Source organism: Crinia signifera, chromosome 4 (assembly GCF_055691185.1).
Source record: "Crinia signifera chromosome 4, ASM5569118v1, whole genome shotgun sequence".
In the NCBI taxonomy this organism is placed as follows: Eukaryota; Metazoa; Chordata; class Amphibia; order Anura; family Myobatrachidae; genus Crinia; species Crinia signifera.
In genome coordinates, this window is record NC_139220.1 from 297,380,539 (window position 1) to 297,398,474 (window position 17,936).

General features: G+C 41.6%; 2 non-coding genes across 2 annotated transcripts; both read left to right on the forward strand.

The window, feature by feature from the left end:
- Window positions 1-11,923: 11,923 nt before the first annotated feature.
- On the forward strand, window positions 11,924-12,064 carry LOC146076546 (U4 spliceosomal RNA). Its single transcript, XR_014473946.1, has one exon. It is a non-coding gene; the product is annotated as a U4 spliceosomal RNA (small nuclear RNA).
- A 3,198-nt stretch (window positions 12,065-15,262) lies between these two features.
- Window positions 15,263-15,403, forward strand: LOC146076547 (U4 spliceosomal RNA). The gene has a single exon (XR_014473947.1). It is a non-coding gene; the product is annotated as a U4 spliceosomal RNA (small nuclear RNA).
- Window positions 15,404-17,936: the final 2,533 nt, after the last annotated feature.

Here is a 17,936-nt window from a genome sequence, read left to right on the forward strand (position 1 = left end):
TCTACAGACTTGACTTGTTCATTTCAGAATTTGAAGAAGTGTGCGCTGATGTATTAATTCAAGGAACCTTGGATGATAGTGAAATATCTCTAAATTTGTTTCAAACTGAGTAAATAAGGTTGATTGGAGAAGCTTAGCCTAATAACATCAGAATAAGCTTTATTACAGGTTTTGCAATTTAGCAGGGTTTGGAGAGATTGATTAGTAGCCGATTTTTCTGCTGTGGGTTTTTTTATTTTTTATTTTTATTCAATTTTTTTTTGATTGATAGTTCATTTTCTTTGTTATTTTCAAGGTTGTTTTGAAAAAAAAAAAGGGGTAATAAATTGATAAAGTATCTTAAGGGGTTAATACTGTGGCCACAGTTAGCTAAGATAACCAGGACATATAGCAATCTAAACGCGTACTGATTGCTTTGATGCAAATATGGTAACAGATTGACATATTGCATATAATTTGGTTTTTGATTTGACAAGTTGATTTTTTCCTGTGAGCGTGCTGACCGGTAGCGAGATTCACAGGGGGTATCTGCCACCTACGTGCAAGGTAGAATATACTGACAATAAAGGGTGGGACACGTGACTACTGATAACAGAGGACAGTAGATGAAACACCAGGCTGATAACAGAGACGGACAGTAGGTGGCCCACTATACTGATAACAGGGGACAGTATGTGGAAGGCGTAGGTGTGATAACAGTGACAGACACATAACGCACGGTTAGGTTTTTTTGGGAAGGGTTTTCATTTGACAAGACGTTGTTATTTTATTTTTGATTTTTTTTCCTTGAAAGAAGTAACACCTTTTTAAGCATTTGTATGGGATCCCAGAATGTTTTGAGTACGTGACTTGTGTGAGCAGGTGTGAAAAGTTCCACTGTTGGAATTGGCGTGTGATGCAATGAGTCTTTAATAAAGGTTCTTATCTTGGCGAAAGATCTGGTGATAGGTGTGAAGGAATTGTTTTGAGATAGTATATCCCACTAACCAGCATTTGTTTGAAAGGATTGTAAGATTTCACTGAAGAGTTGAGTCTGTTCGGTGAATGAGGAAGAAAAGTGTTAGTTATTTCAGGGATTTAGTCTAGCTTAAGGGATAATACAGTGATAGCACCATTGGAATTGAGGAGTTGAAAAAATTTTGGTTTTGTTTTTGTTTTTTTAAAGCAGAAGATAGGTTACAAGTCTTTCAATAATGAGCGCGGATAATGGGCTGAGAGCTACACCATTGTCCAGGTCATTTAAGAAAAGACTGGGAAGGAATTGGAATGAGGAAATGGATAAGGAGATTAATTTATTTCGTGATTCAGGGGAAAAAAGTGCATTTGATGTTATGTCTGATAAGTTTGGTGAAGACAGTGTGAAGTTTGTTCCTAATTGGTATAAAATAACTGAGGAATCCACACATCCATTTCCCATGACAGGCACATTTAAACAATCTGTGTTAGAACATCTTAAATCCAAAATAATCTTTTCTAAAGAAAAGAAAAAAATCAAACAATTACAGTGTTTATCCGCTTGGCAACGAGAGGCGGCATTATGGAAAGTTACAGCACGGGACAGTAATCAGCCAACCCAGGGTGCACCTCTGGCTCCACCTCTGTCACCACCTCCAGCTCCTCCTTTACCTCTGTCATCACCTCTGACATCACCTCTGTCACCACCTTCAGCTCCTCCTTTACCACTGTCATCACCTCTGTCACCACCTCCAGCTCCTCCTTTGCCACCCTCTGGGCATAGAGCTGTCTCATCTAAAGCTGTTCCTATTTCCCAGATTTTAACCCCTTCTGTTACAACTTATTCTTCATTAGCTCTGAAACAAAGAAAACCTGTACTTTCATTTTATCCTGTTGTGTCTCAGGCATGTGCAGTGAAGTCAATTGTTTCTGATGATGATGAGGAGGCTGATGAAATGCCTGAGCTTACAGCTATTGCATTACTAGCATACACTAGTGGACCTTCTACTAGTCTGAGTCTGAGAGTGTTACATCTGATACGACATCAGAATCAGAGACTGAGGAGTTACCTGAGACTCTTGTGTTATCTGATGTGCCCGATTCTAAAGTAAAAAAATATGTTAAGGAAAAGAGGGTTACTACCAAAGAGAAAAAAACTGAAAAAAAAAGTAAATCTCCTAAAAAGAGTAAATCCCAAACTGCAGGTACCTCAGCAGAATCATTGTTAATGCCCTTAAGGAGCATGATTCTGCCAGGAGAAGGGGGAAATCCAGACCGCAAGGTGGTTATTGATGCCCCGTGGTCACGTAATGAGTTGCGTTCCATGATCACTGATTTTCCAGACCCACGTAAGGATCTGACAGGATGTTGTCAGTTCATTAAGACTTTGGGTTATTCACTTGAACCCACAAATAAGGATTGGAGGTCACTGCTAGGAGCTGCATTGCCGGACACTATTGACACCACTGCTGCCTGGGTTACAATGGGGATTTCTACTGATAATCGTGAAGCTAATACAACTAACCTTACTGTAATCACAAGTATTTGTAATGCTTTAATGACTCTTTTTCCTCCTAGAGTCGATTGGCAGAAATTGTTTACCATTAAACAAGGACCTCAGGAATCTGTGAGAGATTACTGTCACAGGGCACTGACTGAGATGAGAACATTCACTGGGATAGAAGATATTGACACTAAGGACGCTCACAGAGCCTTGGTAGTCAGTGTTCTGGTGGAGGGCCTAGTTGATTCAGTTAAATCTAGATTGCAAACAGAGACCCCCACCTGGAGGGCAGAGACCCCAGCTATGATTACTGAGCGGGCGGTTTTACATGATGCTAATACCGTTAGACAGAAGGAGGCACAGAAAACCAAACTGTTAAATTTACAGATAAATGACTTAAAAAGAAGAGAGGGGAGAGGGGTTTTTAACACCAACCCTTATACATCAGTTGAGGATAGACGCCAATTACAAAAAGCTTATGGTTGGGATTCTAGGCCTCCTAACACGGAGTACTGGACAGATGGACTTAGATGTCCCTCAACAATCAGATGCTACAATTGTGGTAAGTTGGGGCACATAAGTCGACAGTGTCGCTCCCCTGGTCAAGGGCGTGGTCCTTCAATGGGGCAACGATACCCATACCAGGGCGCAAATTGGAATCCCCGCTTTGAGTATAATGCCAATCCCTATGGAGTTAGACCCACAGCCCCCAGAGGTAGAGGTACTTTTAACCCACAGGCCATGTCTTTCCAGCCCAGGGGAGACTCTTTTCCTCCTTATTGAAAGGAAGGCCATACCAGTGTCATGAATTTTTCTTCTGTACAGTCAGCGCAAGAACCTTTTGTAAACCTTACCATACAGGATCAAAATTACAGATTTTTAATTGACACCGGGGCGGCCAAATCACTAATAAATGAATCATGCTCATTGCCATTGTCACACAACACTATCTCTGCAATGGGGGTGACGGGACAATCAAAAGATTATCCCATAACTCAACCTGTTACAACCACAGTAGGGCCATTAACGTGTGACCATGCTTTCATTTTGGCAGAACAGGCCCCAGTCAATCTTTTGGGACGTGATCTGCTCATGAAAATGAACTGTGTGATATATTGCACTCCGGATGGTATTTACCTTGATATGCCCCATAAAGTTCAGGAGGAGGTTCAATGTGTTCTGGATACCTTGCATTTGCCTAACCATTTATTGTTTGAGAGTGTTTCACAGTTTCCTGAAGAAATAACGCAGATGTTGTCACGGGTTCCTGAGCATCTCTGGACCACTGACATGCAGGAGGTTGGGCTAATGCAACAGGTAAACCCAGTACATATTGAAATAAAACCAGGTGCAAAACTTCCACGTATTCCACAGTACCCACTGAAACCAGAGGCCGAAATTGGTATTTTTCCAATCATTCAAAGATTCTTGCAGCAAGGCATACTAGTCCGCACACATAGTCCATGTAACACGCCACTTTTCCCGGTTTTCAAGGCCAATGGCCGTGATTACCGCTTATGTCAGGATTTGCGCGCAGTTAACAAGATAGTGCAATCTCAGTTCCCGGTGGTGCCTAATCCGGTTACCATTTTGATACAAATCCCGTCACATGCTTCACATTTCACAGTCACCGATTTGTGTTCTGCATTTTTTTCTATTCCTGTACATGCAGATAGTCAATACCTTTTCGCATTTACTTACAGAGGAGTCCAATATACGTGGACCCGATTAAGCCAGGGGTTCATTGACAGTCCAAACATTTTCTCCCAGGCATTGCACGATTGCTTGGAGGGTTACTTACCACAGTGTGGTTCAGTATTGATTCAGTATGTTGATGATCTGTTGTTGTGCTCAAACTCGTTGCAGGACTCTATTACTGACACTTTCCTACTGTTGCTGTACCTCTCTGACACAGGACACAGGGTTTCAAAGTCGAAACTGCAGCCATGCCGCCCCAAGGTAACTTACTTGGGCCATTGCCTCACACAGGGTAAGCGACATCTTACACCAGAAAGGGTTGCCCTCATTCTTAAACATCCGCTTCCCTGCAACCAAAAACAGGTGAGAGCATTCTTGGGATTGTGTGGGTACTGCAGACAGTGGATCCCAGGATTTACTATTATGGCTTTTCCACTTCAGTCTCTGGTCTCACAGAATCTTCCTGACAAAGTACAACATACTGATGACACCATTGCCTTCTTTGAGGCTCTAAAAAAGGCACTGACAGAAGCAGCAGCACTTGGTTTACCAGACTATGACAAAAATTTTTATCTGTTTTGTAATGAACAACAGGCGGCTGCCTTGGGAGTTTTAACACAGATACATGGGGATTCACATAGACCGATTGGGTATTACAGCTGCACACTGGACCAAGTGGCAGCTGCATTACCGACATGCTTAAGAGCTGTGGCGGCTGCCGCGGCCTTAGTGCAGAAAGTAGAGGACATTGTACTACAACACCCACTGACATTATGTGTTCCTCATGCGGTTGCTTTCCTACTGAATTCCTCACAGACAAGACATGTTTCCAGTGCACGCTTCACTCGCTGGGAACTTTTGCTCCTGGCGCCACCTAACCTGACCATAGTCAGGTGTGGTACGCTAAATCCTGCTACTCTGCTACCTGGTGGGACCCAGGAGTCCCAGAGGATGGATGAGAGGCAGGATTTAGAACATGATTGTGAGAAATATTTACAGCAAAATTTCTCCATCAGACCTGATATCTCTGACACACCACTGAGTGAGGTAGATCTTACCCTCTACACAGATGGAAGCTGTCACCGACAGGGAGACTCAGGACTACTGTGTACGGGATACGCAGTAGTGACGGATACGGAGATCCTGGAGGCTGGCCCATTGGGCCCTCCTCACTCTGCACAGGTGGCAGAACTGGTAGCTCTTACCAGGGCTTGTCACCTGGCTAAGGATCAGGCGGTTAACATATATACCGACTCCAGATACGCGCATGGAGTTGTGCACGATTTTGCAATGCTGTGGGCGATACGCGGGTACCTAACCGCGTCGGGTGCCCCAATATCGCATGCCCAGCAGGTAAAAGAGCTCATTGAGGCTGTACAACTCCCTGAAAAGGTAGCAGTTGTTAAGTGTCAAGCTCACACTTCTCAGAGTGATCCTGTATCACTCGGTAACAGAAGGGCGGATGAGGCCGCCAAAAGGGCAGCTGTCGTGAATCACACCAATGTACAATTGAATATTTTTCAGACTATTGATCAACAAAAGTTAATAGATCATCAGGAATCATGCACTAAACAGGAACGTGCCATTTGGATTATGAAGGGATGTAAACAAGAGGCTGATGGCCTATGGAGAGATGGCAAGGGCAGACCAGTGGCTCCCAAATCCCTTCTACCGGCATTAGTAGAGGCTGCCCATGGGATGACCCATGTGGGGAGAGAGGGCATGTGTCGCGTGATTGGGAACTACTGGTGTGCACCTGGATTTTCATCTTATGCAGAAAAGAAGGCCCAAACCTGCCTCATCTGTATGAGAGTGAACCCAGGAAAGACTATTCCTACAGAACCATCTCACATTCCTCCTACCACTGGTCCATTCCAAAGGTTGCAAATTGATTTCATTCATATGCCTAAAGTGAGAAATTTTCAGTACGTCCTTACGGTAATAGATATGTTTTCTGGATGGCCAGAAGCTTATGCAGCTGTATCCTGTACAGCATCATTTACAGCAAAGAAATTGGTACAGGAATTTGTGTCCAGATATGGTATCCCATGTGTTATTGAGAGTGATAGAGGTACACATTTCACAGGGAAGGTTTTCCAGGCAATGTGCCAATACATGGGGATAGAAAGTAAGCTCCATGGGCCGTATCGTCCCCAAGCTTCAGGTCGTATTGAGAGAACTAATATGGTTTTGAAGAACAAATTGTCTAAGGTGGGGGCGGAGACCTCCATGAATTGGCTTGAAGCGTTACCTTTGGTTTTGTACAGCATTCGCACCACTCCAAAGCGGCCACTTAACCTGTCTCCTTATGAAATACTGTTTGGAAAACTGCCTAATCTTGTTATAAGTCCAGCAATTGACTTGTCACTCTCACATGACCTAACTACAGACTATGTTATAAAATTCTCACAGCACCTCAGGACTCTGCAAGGGAAGCAAGGACAGCTGATGAAGGGACTGCCAGAGGGGCCTTGCCATGAAGTAAAACCTGGAGACTATGTGATGGTGAGAAATTTCTTGCGTTCTGGTTGTCTCGTAGATCGGTGGCAAGGTCCATTCCAGGTTCTGCTAACGACCTCAACGTCCCTGAGAGTGGCTGAAAAGGACACTTGGATTCACACATCTCACTGCAAGAAGGTTTCCGACCTGGTGGTGAAGTCAGCTGACCGTAAAGACGCTGGAGAAGATAAATACGGCGATACAGACTTGAACCTAATAAACCTGTTCGATGATGGGCTTATTCCAAGCCACCTCAGTTCCGATCGAGAAGAAGTTCACGGAATCGGGGGGCATTCCTAGGGGTGTCCCTGCGGGTTGTGGACAAAATAAAGGAAGGATTCTAAGGAGCAACAACATGCCAAAGCTTATCCTGGTCATTTGTTTTTTGTTTTTGTCCAACTTTTTGTTTCCAACAGTGAAAAGGGGCGACCAGGAGACAGTGGCTGGCAAAGATGGTGTGGAGAGTTATCACCAAGGTATTGCTAGAGTTCTAGTGGATCCCGTACCCGTAAGTGGTTTATCAACAGTATCCACAGACACACGCACATATTTGACTATTAAGGTACCCCGGTATAAGTACGAATCAGAGGATGGTAAAAAGGCCAAGGTGAAAATTGGTAATGGCCCAAATGTTAAACTGGGTAAAAATAATCGGAAAAAGAGAGCCATCACATTGAAAAGGTGTGGAGGTTTGCCATCAACTTCAAAATGTATATGTGAATATTGTGGTCTTAATCCTGAGAAAATGTGTATACAATGGTGCAGAAATAACACATCTATGCAAACTGACATTTCTTCTCTAGACACTTATCATGAGTTGATAGGGAAAACGATAAGGTTAACTAATTGTTGGGTGTGCAGTCATCTACCATATCACTCCAGCAATGTTGGGTTAATGGCTATTCCCCTACAGCCAAATCAAACAACACTTCTCTCTCTATGTGGTACTCACACAAGTGAACTCTATGTTAATACTGACTCTCCAGGTTTAAAACTAACAAAATACCAAAGGTATGGTCAAGAAAATATTACCTGTATTAATAAGACTGTATGGGACTCAAGATCTGAAGGTACCTATTTGGGAACCAGTGTGTGTAGCACCATCTTAGAGGAAGGACCCTTTAAAAATAAACTGGATTGGGGAAAAGCTATTTTTGAAATCATTAAATACACAAAACCTTATAAAGAACAATGGCCCTTATTCTGATCGGATCGGTACGGCCCGCGTGCGGCCGTACCGCCGATGTTTTTACTCTGCACATGCGCAGAGGTGAATCTGCGCATGTGCAGCCCCCTTCGCCGCAGACGTATTTCGTCCGCCGCAAAGGGGGCGTATAGGGGCGTGAGAGGCATCATGCCCTCATTTCCCTATGTGTACGCCCCGTGTTTCATGGGCGTTCCCATGCAAACGCGGGGCGTACGCATGGTAATGAGGCCATGACGCAACTCATGGGGGCGGAAAGCTGACGTCGCCGGATGTCAGCTTTCAGCCCCCATACAAGCTACCACACGGACGATTGTCCGTGTGGTCTCAGCTTGCGGGAGCTGCCGCGGCGTGCGGACCTGCCTTCGATGGTCGACGACCATCGAATGCAGGGGGCAGCTCCCACCATGGTGGAGGCGTAGCCTCCACCATTTTTATGCGGATCGCCAGTCGTCCGTGTACGGACGGCCGTGGCGATCCGTAGGGTGGGCGGGGATTCGTCTGGTGCGGTCGGAGCCGCATATGCGGCTCGACCGCACCAACCAGAATAAGGGCCAATGTGTGCAGGAACTGGTGAAATGCATAATGAATGCAGGAATTTTGGGTTACAACAAGACATGTAAATTTAATGCGACAAAGTGTGGTGAGCTAGGTGGGAATGGAGATAAAAGAGGTAATCATTGTAATGTTCCTTATGACGCTTTCTCAAGTATATTGTCTAATAAGCCCTGGACACTACCACAAGGGTTGTATTACATTTGTGGACTTAGAGCTTACCGATGGTTACCAGTTAATTCTTTTGGGATATGTTTTATAGGTACAATACTACCTGATGCAGTGGTAATACAACATGAGGATTTGAAAGAAACATACATGAAGGGTTTAATTCCAAAAAGAATGAACATGGTAAAGCGGGAGATACAAGTAGTACATGAGAAGTATAAACACCTTTTCACATTATCCCAAGGTTATAAGATTGGCCTGGGATTTGGAAATATAATCACATTTGGTACATGGGGGGTAACAGCAAATCAGAGAATGATACAGGAGTTGGGAGACCTCATAAATAATATCACTGACATATATGATAGTACCTTTAGATTTGTGGGGAGAGAGTTAAAATTTATAAGAACTGAGATAATGCAAAATAGAATGATTCTGGATTACCTTACCGCCGCAACCTCAGGATATTGTGTTACACTGCAAACAATATATGGGTTAAAATGCTGTACATACATTACCAATTCTTCTGATGCTGAAGAAGTAATTGAAGGAAAGCTAAATGAAATTACTCAGGTTAAAAATGAATTCGCTGAGCGAAATAAGCGCGATGGTGTGATTCCCGACAGTTGGTTAACTTGGTTAAATCCTAATACTTGGTTTGCATGGGTGGGAGATTGGTTGGTCAACATCATGCATACGTTGGGAAGTTTAATCTTTTTTGCCATGATAATATTATTGATTTTCTATATACTAGTGAAATGCTTCAAGAAGGTTTTCCGATGTATTAAGAAAGAGACATACGATGCACAATACGAGAGATACGAACTTTCTTCGGAGATATGAAAAAAGTTCTGAGGATGGACTGATAATACCGAAATCAACGAATCAATAAATCTATACTTTTATCATATTCTGTTTTCCTGACTGCTGCTATTATCGCTGCAGATGACTTTTGCCTGTTGCACAATGTACTATTCACTGCGTATGAGGCCTTCCCTTTGCGCTAAACAGTGATAATATGTCAGACACTGCGACCATTTTGTTAGGCATGACTTGCATATATCGTTACAAGATGGCGTGTGGAATCAGAATACTGCTGAAATAAGTAATTTCTTATGAGATATTGTTTTGGATTTCTGGGTTTAAGAATGCCTTATTGATGTAACAGAGGACAAGGGCAGACAGCCAGTCTGCACAGTTTTGTCTAGAAATGGGAACAAACTAGATAACGGGGTACGCATGCGTAGACCCCAAGGCCTCCAGGTCAACGAGACCTCGATATTTCTCTTCCTAGTTACCAGTCTGAAATGACGTGACTAATTATAATATCATTAATTCAATACTGACTGATCCAATCACATTTTAGGCCATATGAATAATGAAATAACTGAGCTGAATAAAGTATAAATATTGGGCATAAAGGGGGAGTGGTTAAGGAATTGAGGAAGCAGTTCAGGAGCCGTGTGATTGGAGCCGGAGGTGCAGGTAATTATCCCTGAGGTACTGGCTGATTCTGTCCCTGGTCTTCTGATATTGAGTTAAGGTTTAGATCAATTTAAATTAGTATAGTAGGTTTATATCTTTAGTGTGTTAAGTTTGCTTTGGCCTTTGCAACATATGTAATCAAGTTATTCTTTATTATCTTTTATTATTCTTCAAGTAAAGCATTTCTCTATACTTTGGTGTTGAGTGAATTCATTTCAGTGTCATTCCAAGGGTTGAAATTCAATGTTTTAACACAATGTATTGGTAAAATCCAGAAATCATAGTGGAAGAAGTAGTGAAAACACTAGTTACCCAGCATCCTGTGCCATGTGGCCAATTTTATTTTTCCTTTTATTAACTGTGCATGCGTCAAAATGATATAAATGTTTGGAAAGATTGATATTTTCCTGATTACTTTCTGTATAAAATACAAACAGGGCAATCCCGTATTGATGTAGAAGAGTAATGCTGGACCACGGATTTGCCATTCCTACTTCTTATGGCTATGACCAAATGTTAAACAGGTGATGGACGATGGTGGTGCTGAAATAAAGTAAGGTCACCATTTATTAAAGGTATGCTAAGTGGAATTCCAATTATAATTACTACCTGGAGACAGAAGGTTTTTACCTTCATTATAAGGATCATTTTCTCATTGTTAAAGTATAAATCATAGTTAATTCTTGTGTTTTTGCCTAGATTATGATTAGTTTCATAGTGCTTTGTTAAATTTACTACTGTTTTATTATTATTATCATTATGTAAGTATTGTAGGTAAATTATCACTTCTAATCGATTCACGGGGGTATTTCAATTGATGCCAGTAGTTGGCATTATCAGGGATTATGTTTCACCTGGACTGGCCAGAGGCATGAGAAACATCCCCAATAATCGTTGTTGTTTTGTGGCGGAAATTGTAACAATACATAGATCCAGGAACTTATTCCAGATCCCATGTGTTTGCTAATTGTTGCTGTAAACAATTAGATATTAATTGGAATGCCTGAAGAAAAAAGAACAGGTAAAAAATAGCAAATATATTTTTTTTCACAGATATAGGAATTCCGCTCCATTGTGCTAAAAAACAAAATCAGTATTTTTTTGTCTGATTTCACACAGCTTTATTGTATGAATTCTGCTGTTTATGGGGATACTCCTGTTTAAAGATATTTAAAGGAGGAAAGAATTTTTTTTAGATGTATGGACATGGGAATGTTGAGGGATCTGCAAAAGTTTATTCTTCAATCTATAGATTTCATTTAATGACATTGATTTTTGTTTGACAACACTTTTTATTTAATGTTTTTTGGGACTGCAATGGGGACCAGATATTCTCCTGGTTTTACAAACACTAATATGGGTCATTCCTAAAATCGGTACATCTGGAAACGGGCAACAAGGGTGGTCCCCTATGGCCACTTTTTTTCTATTTTTTTGATGTGGTCTCCTGCTCTTCTACTTGCATTGTAGATGAATTAATCTTTCATGCATGAATTCAATATACTGTATATTTTTTTAAATGTATTCGTTTTGATGGCTTCTAGAAATGCACAAAAGTTTTTATTTGTTCAAACTATAAAAAAAAAGTTGTACACGTGTCCTCCCAGCTCCTCCCTCTCAGTGGCCAAGTTTAGTTCAGTGCCATTGTGTTTCTATCTCTGAATTCGGATAAAATGCTCCTGCTGGGCTTCTTTGTCTCAATCACTTCATTAATGGCCTGAGGTGGTAATTGCCATGAAAGAAAATGCAAATCCACTCCCAGAATCCTCTGCTCCTCAGGAACTAATGACGATATGTCTCCACAGCCTTAGCCAGCATTTTGTGTAAGGTGATCCTTGCTTTACTAGAGTCCAGTTAGCTTTGCGCAGTGGCAGTATCATAGCCAATGAGGTTAATCTGAGGCGTGATTATTGCTTTTTGAAAACTTTTCCCAATACCCCGCCATGATGACTTGAAATATAGTCAGCATAGGCAATTTTTGACAGTCTCCCTGGAGACTGAATAATGTGTTGAATAATAGATCTATATAGAGAACAAAACTGTAAGGGTTGTGTTTGTACATAGATTTTTTTATTTGAGAACTATCATTCTAGAAACTATTTATTACTGTTGGCCATCATTGTGATTGCCATTGATGCTAACATACTATATGTTATTGATGACCATCAATGGTTTTAACCATTTTTATTTGACTGACTAGACCATAGGCCAATCAAAATCTGGGAGCAGGGCTTCATGGGTGTCCTGGAACTTTCGGAAAATTGAAAAAACTATTTGATTATGCTGTGCCATCTCTTTAATGTTAAAACTATTCTACATTGACCATAAACCATTGATAAGTTTGACACATCGATGGACATCCCTAATATATATAAACTATGGAGCAAAAAAAATATTTTTTTGACTTTTTGTATATCTGTTTGTTCTGGCATCACGCAAACACTGCTGGAGTTATTTGGATGGAGTTTTTACTACTGTTTAGCTTAGTGACCTAGAAATAAACTGAGTTATGTATTAAATGTAAAGTGTATTTTTATGTGCAGTATACAATGATGGGGGGGGGGTATTGATTTTGGAGACACAATGTATTGGTAAAATCCAGAAATCATAGTGGAAGCAGTAGTGAAAATACTAGTTACCCAGCATCCTGTGCCATGTGGCCAATTTTATTTTTCCTTTTATTAACTGTGCATGCGTCAAAATGATATAAATGTTTGGAAAGATTGATATTTTCCTGATTACTTTCTGTATAAAATACAAACAGGGCAATCCCGTATTGATGTAGAAGAGTAATGCTGGACCACGGATTTGCCATTCCTACTTCTTATGGCTATGACCAAATGTTAAACAGGTGATGGACGATGGTGGTGCTGAAATTAACTTAGGTCACCATTTATTAAAGATATGCTTAGTGGAATTCCAATTATAATTACTACCTGGAGACAGAAGCAGAGGTGGGATTTAGCCGGTTCGCACCGGTTCTGCAGAACCGATACCTAATATACGATTGGGTCTGCAGAGTCGGTGGCTAAGGAGCGCTGCGGACGCTCACAAGGTACTTGAAGCAGGCAGCTGTGACAGCCGGGCAGAGACCTGCATGCTGCCCGGCTGTATATTGAAAGCGGGTTTGCCACCGTCCGCGGCTATTTTGAATGCTACTGCTGGACCGCGAGCCAATAGGAGCTCCAATGGGGGCTTCTTATTGGCTGCCGGCCACAAGCTCCTACTGTCTCTCGGTCCAGTGGAAGAATTCAAAATAGCCCCGGACCTGCTTTCAGCACGCAGCTCTCTGCCCGCATCCCGGCTGTCACAGCTCCTTACAGTGCCTCTCCTCTCTATTAGCCGAGCGCTCCATGGTGGCATTCATCCCTGCAGTCTCCTCCTCCATGCCGAGCGCTGCGGTGTGGACCCAGTGGATGACAGAGAACCCCTCACTCACTCTCACTCCTGGAATCCCTGGCACTGGGACAAATGCCTGTATTTACCGCTGAGCAGGTAGAGCCTCTCTGTGACAGTCTCTAAGATGCTCTCTCTCTCTCTGACACACTCTCTCTCCCTCTCTGAGAGGGTGGGGGGGCCTTCCAAAAACTTTTTGTTTGGGGCCCAAAAAGTTCTAGTTATGCTCCTGGCAACCAGCATGTACTCCCCCTTGGCAACGAGCATGAAGCCCCCTTGGCATCCAGCATGAAGCCCCTGGCATCCAGCATGAAGCCCCTGGCATCGAGAAACAACCCACTAGCAATGAGAATGTAGGTAAGTGGCACATGTTTCAAATATGTAATGGGCATCATGGTGTGCAGCAAAATGTGTAACTGGCATCACGGTGTGTAGCACAATGTGTAATGGGTATTATGGTGTGTGGCCTTATGTGTTATTGGCATTATGGCATGTGGCTTTATGTGCAATGGGCATTAGGACATAGAACCTGTTGTTAATTTATTTAAATCCCACCACTGGACACAAGGTTTTTTACCTTCATTATAAGGATCATTTTCTCATTGTTAAAGTATAAATCATAGTGAATACTTGCATTTTTGCCTAGATTATGATTAGTTTCATAGTGCTTTGTTAAATATACTACTTTTTTATTATTATTATCATTATGTAAGTATTGTAGGTAAATGATCACTTCTAATTGATTCACGGGGGTAATTCAATTGATGCCAGTAGTTGGCATTATCAGGGATTATGTTTCACCTGGACTGCCCAGAGGCATGAGAAACATCCCCAATAATCGTTGTTGTTTTGTGGCAGAAATTGTAACAATACATAGATCCAGGAACTTATTCCAGATCCCGTGTGTTTGCTAATTGTTGCCGTAAACAATTAGGAATTAATTGGATTGCCTAAAAAAAAAACAGGTAAAAAAATAGCAAATATATTTTTTTCACAGATAAAGGAATTCTGCTCCATTGTGCTAAAAACAAAATCAGTATTTTTTTGTCTGATTTCACACAGCTTTATTGTATGAATTCTGCTGTTTATGGGGATACTCCTGTTTAAAGATATTTAAAGGAGGAAATGTTTTTTTTAGATGTATGGACATGGGAATGTTGAGGGATCCGCAAAAGTTTATTCTTCAATCTATAGATTTCATTTAATGACATTAGTTTTTGTTTGACAACACTTTTTATTGAATGTTTTTTGGGACTGCAATGGGGACCAGATATTCTCCTGGTTTTACAAACACTTATATGGGTCATTCCTAAGATCGGTACATCTGGAAACGGGCAACAAGAGTGGTCCCCTATGGCCACTTTTTTTTCTATTTTTGGGATGTGGTCTCCTGCTCTTCTACTTGCATTGTAGATGAATTAACCTTTCATGCATGAATTCAATATACTGTATACTTTTTTAAATGTATTCGTTTTGATGGCTTCTAGAAATGCACAAAAGTTTTTATTTGTTCAAACTATAAAAAAAAAGTTGTACACGTGTCCTCCCAGCTCCTCCCTCTCAGTGGCCAAGTTTAGTTCAGTGCCATTGTGTGTCTATCTCTGAATTCGGATAAAATGCTCCTGCTGGGCTTCTTTGTCTCAATCACTTCATTAATGGCCTGAGGTGGTAATTGCCAAGAAAGAAAATGCAAATCCACTCCCAGAATCCTCTGCTCCTCAGGAACTAATGACGATATGTCTCCACAGCCTTAGCCAGCATTTTGTGTAAGGTGATCCTTGCTTTACTAGAGTCCAGTTAGCTTTGCGCAGTGGCAGTATCATAGCCAATGAGGTTAATCTGAGGCGTGATTATTGCTTTTTGAAAACTTTTCCCAATACCCCGCCATGATGACTTGAAATATAGTCAGCATAGGCAATTTTTGACAGTCTCCCTGGAGACTGAATAATGTGTTGAATAATAGATCTATATAGAGAACAAAACTGTAAGGATTGTGTTTGTACAAGTTTTTTTTATTTGAGAACTATCATTCTAGAAACTATTTATTACTGTTGGCCATCATTGTGATTGCCATTGATGCTAACATACTATATGTCATTGATGACCATCAATGGTTTTAACCATTTTTATTTGACTGACTAGACCATAGGCCAATCAAAACCTGGGAGCAGGGCTTCATGGGTGTCCTGGAACTTTCGGAAAATTGAAAAAAACTATTTGATTATGCTGTGCCATCTCATCAATGTCAAAACTATTCTGCATTGACCATAAACCATTCATAAGTTTGACACATCGATGGACATCCCTAATATATATAAACTATGGAGCAAAAAAAATATTTTTTAGACTTTTTGTATATCTGTTTGTTCTGGCATCACGCAAACACTGCTGGAGTTATTTTGATGGCGTTTTTACTACTGTGTAGCTTAGTGACCTAGAAATAAACTGAGTTATGTATTAAATGTAAAGTGTATTTTTATGTGCAGTATACAATGATGGGGGGGGGGGTATTGATTTTGGAGACACAATGTATTGGTAAAATCCACAAATCATAGTGGAAGCAGTAGTGAAAACACTAGTTACCCAGCATCCTGTGCCATGTGGCCAATTTTATTTTTCCTTTTATTAACTGTGCATGCGTCAAAATGATATAAATGTTTGGAAAGATTGATATTTTCCTGATTACTTTCTGTATAAAATACAAACAGGGCAATCCCGTATTGATGTAGAAGAGTGATGCTGGACCATGGATTTGCCATTCCTACTTCTTATGGCTATGACCAAATGTTAAACAGGTGATGGACGATGGTGGTGCTGAAATAAAGTAAGGTCACCATTTATTAAAGGTATTCTAAGTGGAATTCCAATTATAATTACTACCTGGAGACAGAAGCAGAGGTGCGATTCAGCCGGTTCACACCGGTTCTGCAGAATCGGTGGCTAAGGAGCGCTGCAGACGCTCACAAGGTACTTGAAGCAGGCAGCTGTGACAGCCGGGCAGAGACCTGCATGCTGCCCGGCTGTATATTGAAAGCGGGTTCGCCACCGTCCACGGCTATTTTGAATGCTACTGCTGGACCGCGAGCCAATAGGAGCTCCAATGGGGGCTTCTTATTGGCTGCCGGCCACAAGCTCCTACTGTCTCTCGATCCAGTGGGAGAATTCAAAATAGCCCCGGACCTGCTTTCAGCACGCAGCTCTCTGCCCGCATCCCGGGTGTCACAGCTCCTTACAGCGCCTCTCCTCTCTATTAGCCGAGAGCTCCATGGTGGCATTCATCCCTGCAGTCTACTCCTCCATGCCGAGCGCTGCGTTGTGGACCCAGCGGATGAAAGAGAACCCCTCACTCGCTCTCACTCCTGGAATTCCTGGCACTGGGACAAATGCCTGTATTTACCGCTGAGCAGGTAGAGCCCCTCTGTGACACTCTCTAAGATGCTCTCTCTCTAACACACTCTCTCTCCCTCCCTGAGAGGGTGGGGGGGGGCCTTCCAAAAACTTTTTGTATGGGGCCCAAAAAGTTCTAGTTTTGCTCCTGGCAACCAGCATGTACTCCCCCTTGGCAACGAGCATGAAGCCCCCTTGCCATCCAGCATGAAGCCCCTGGCATCCAGCATGAAGCCCCTGGCATCGAGAAACAACCCCCTAGCAATGAGAATGTAGGTAAGTGGCACATGTTTCAAATATGTAATGGGCATCATGGTGTGCAGCAAAATGTGTAACTGGCATCACGGTGTGTAGCACAATGTGTAATGGGCATTATGGTGTGTGGCCTTATGTGTTATTGGCATTATGGCGTGTGGCTTTATGTGCAATGGGCATTAGGACATAGAACCTGTTGTTAATTTATTTAAATTCCACCACTGGACACAAGGTTTTTTACCTTCATTATAAGGATCATTTTCTCATTGTTAAAGTATAAATCATAGTGAATACTTGCATTTTTGCCTAGATTATGATTAGTTTCATAGTGCTTTGTTAAATTTACTACTTTTTTATTATTATTATTATTATCATTATGTAAGTATTGTAGGTAAATTATCACTTCTAATTGATTCACGGGGGTAATTCAATTGATGCCAGTAGTTGTCATTATCAGGGATTATGTTTCACCTGGACTGGCCAGAGGCATGAGAAACATCCCCAATAATCGTTGTTGTTTTGTGGCGGAAATTGTAACAATACATAGATCCAGGAACTTATTCCAGATCCCATGTGTTTGATAATTGTTGCCGTAAACAATTTGGTATTAATTGGATTGCCTGAAGAAAAAAGAACAGGTAAAAAAATAGCAAATATATATTTTTCACAGATATAGGAATTCCGCTCCATTGTGCTAAAAAACAAAATCAGTATTTTTTTGTCTGATTTCACACAGCTTTTTTGTATGAATTCTGCTGTTTATGGGGATACTCCTGTTTAAAGATATTTAAAGGAGGAAAGGATTTTTTTTAGATGTATGGACATGGGAAT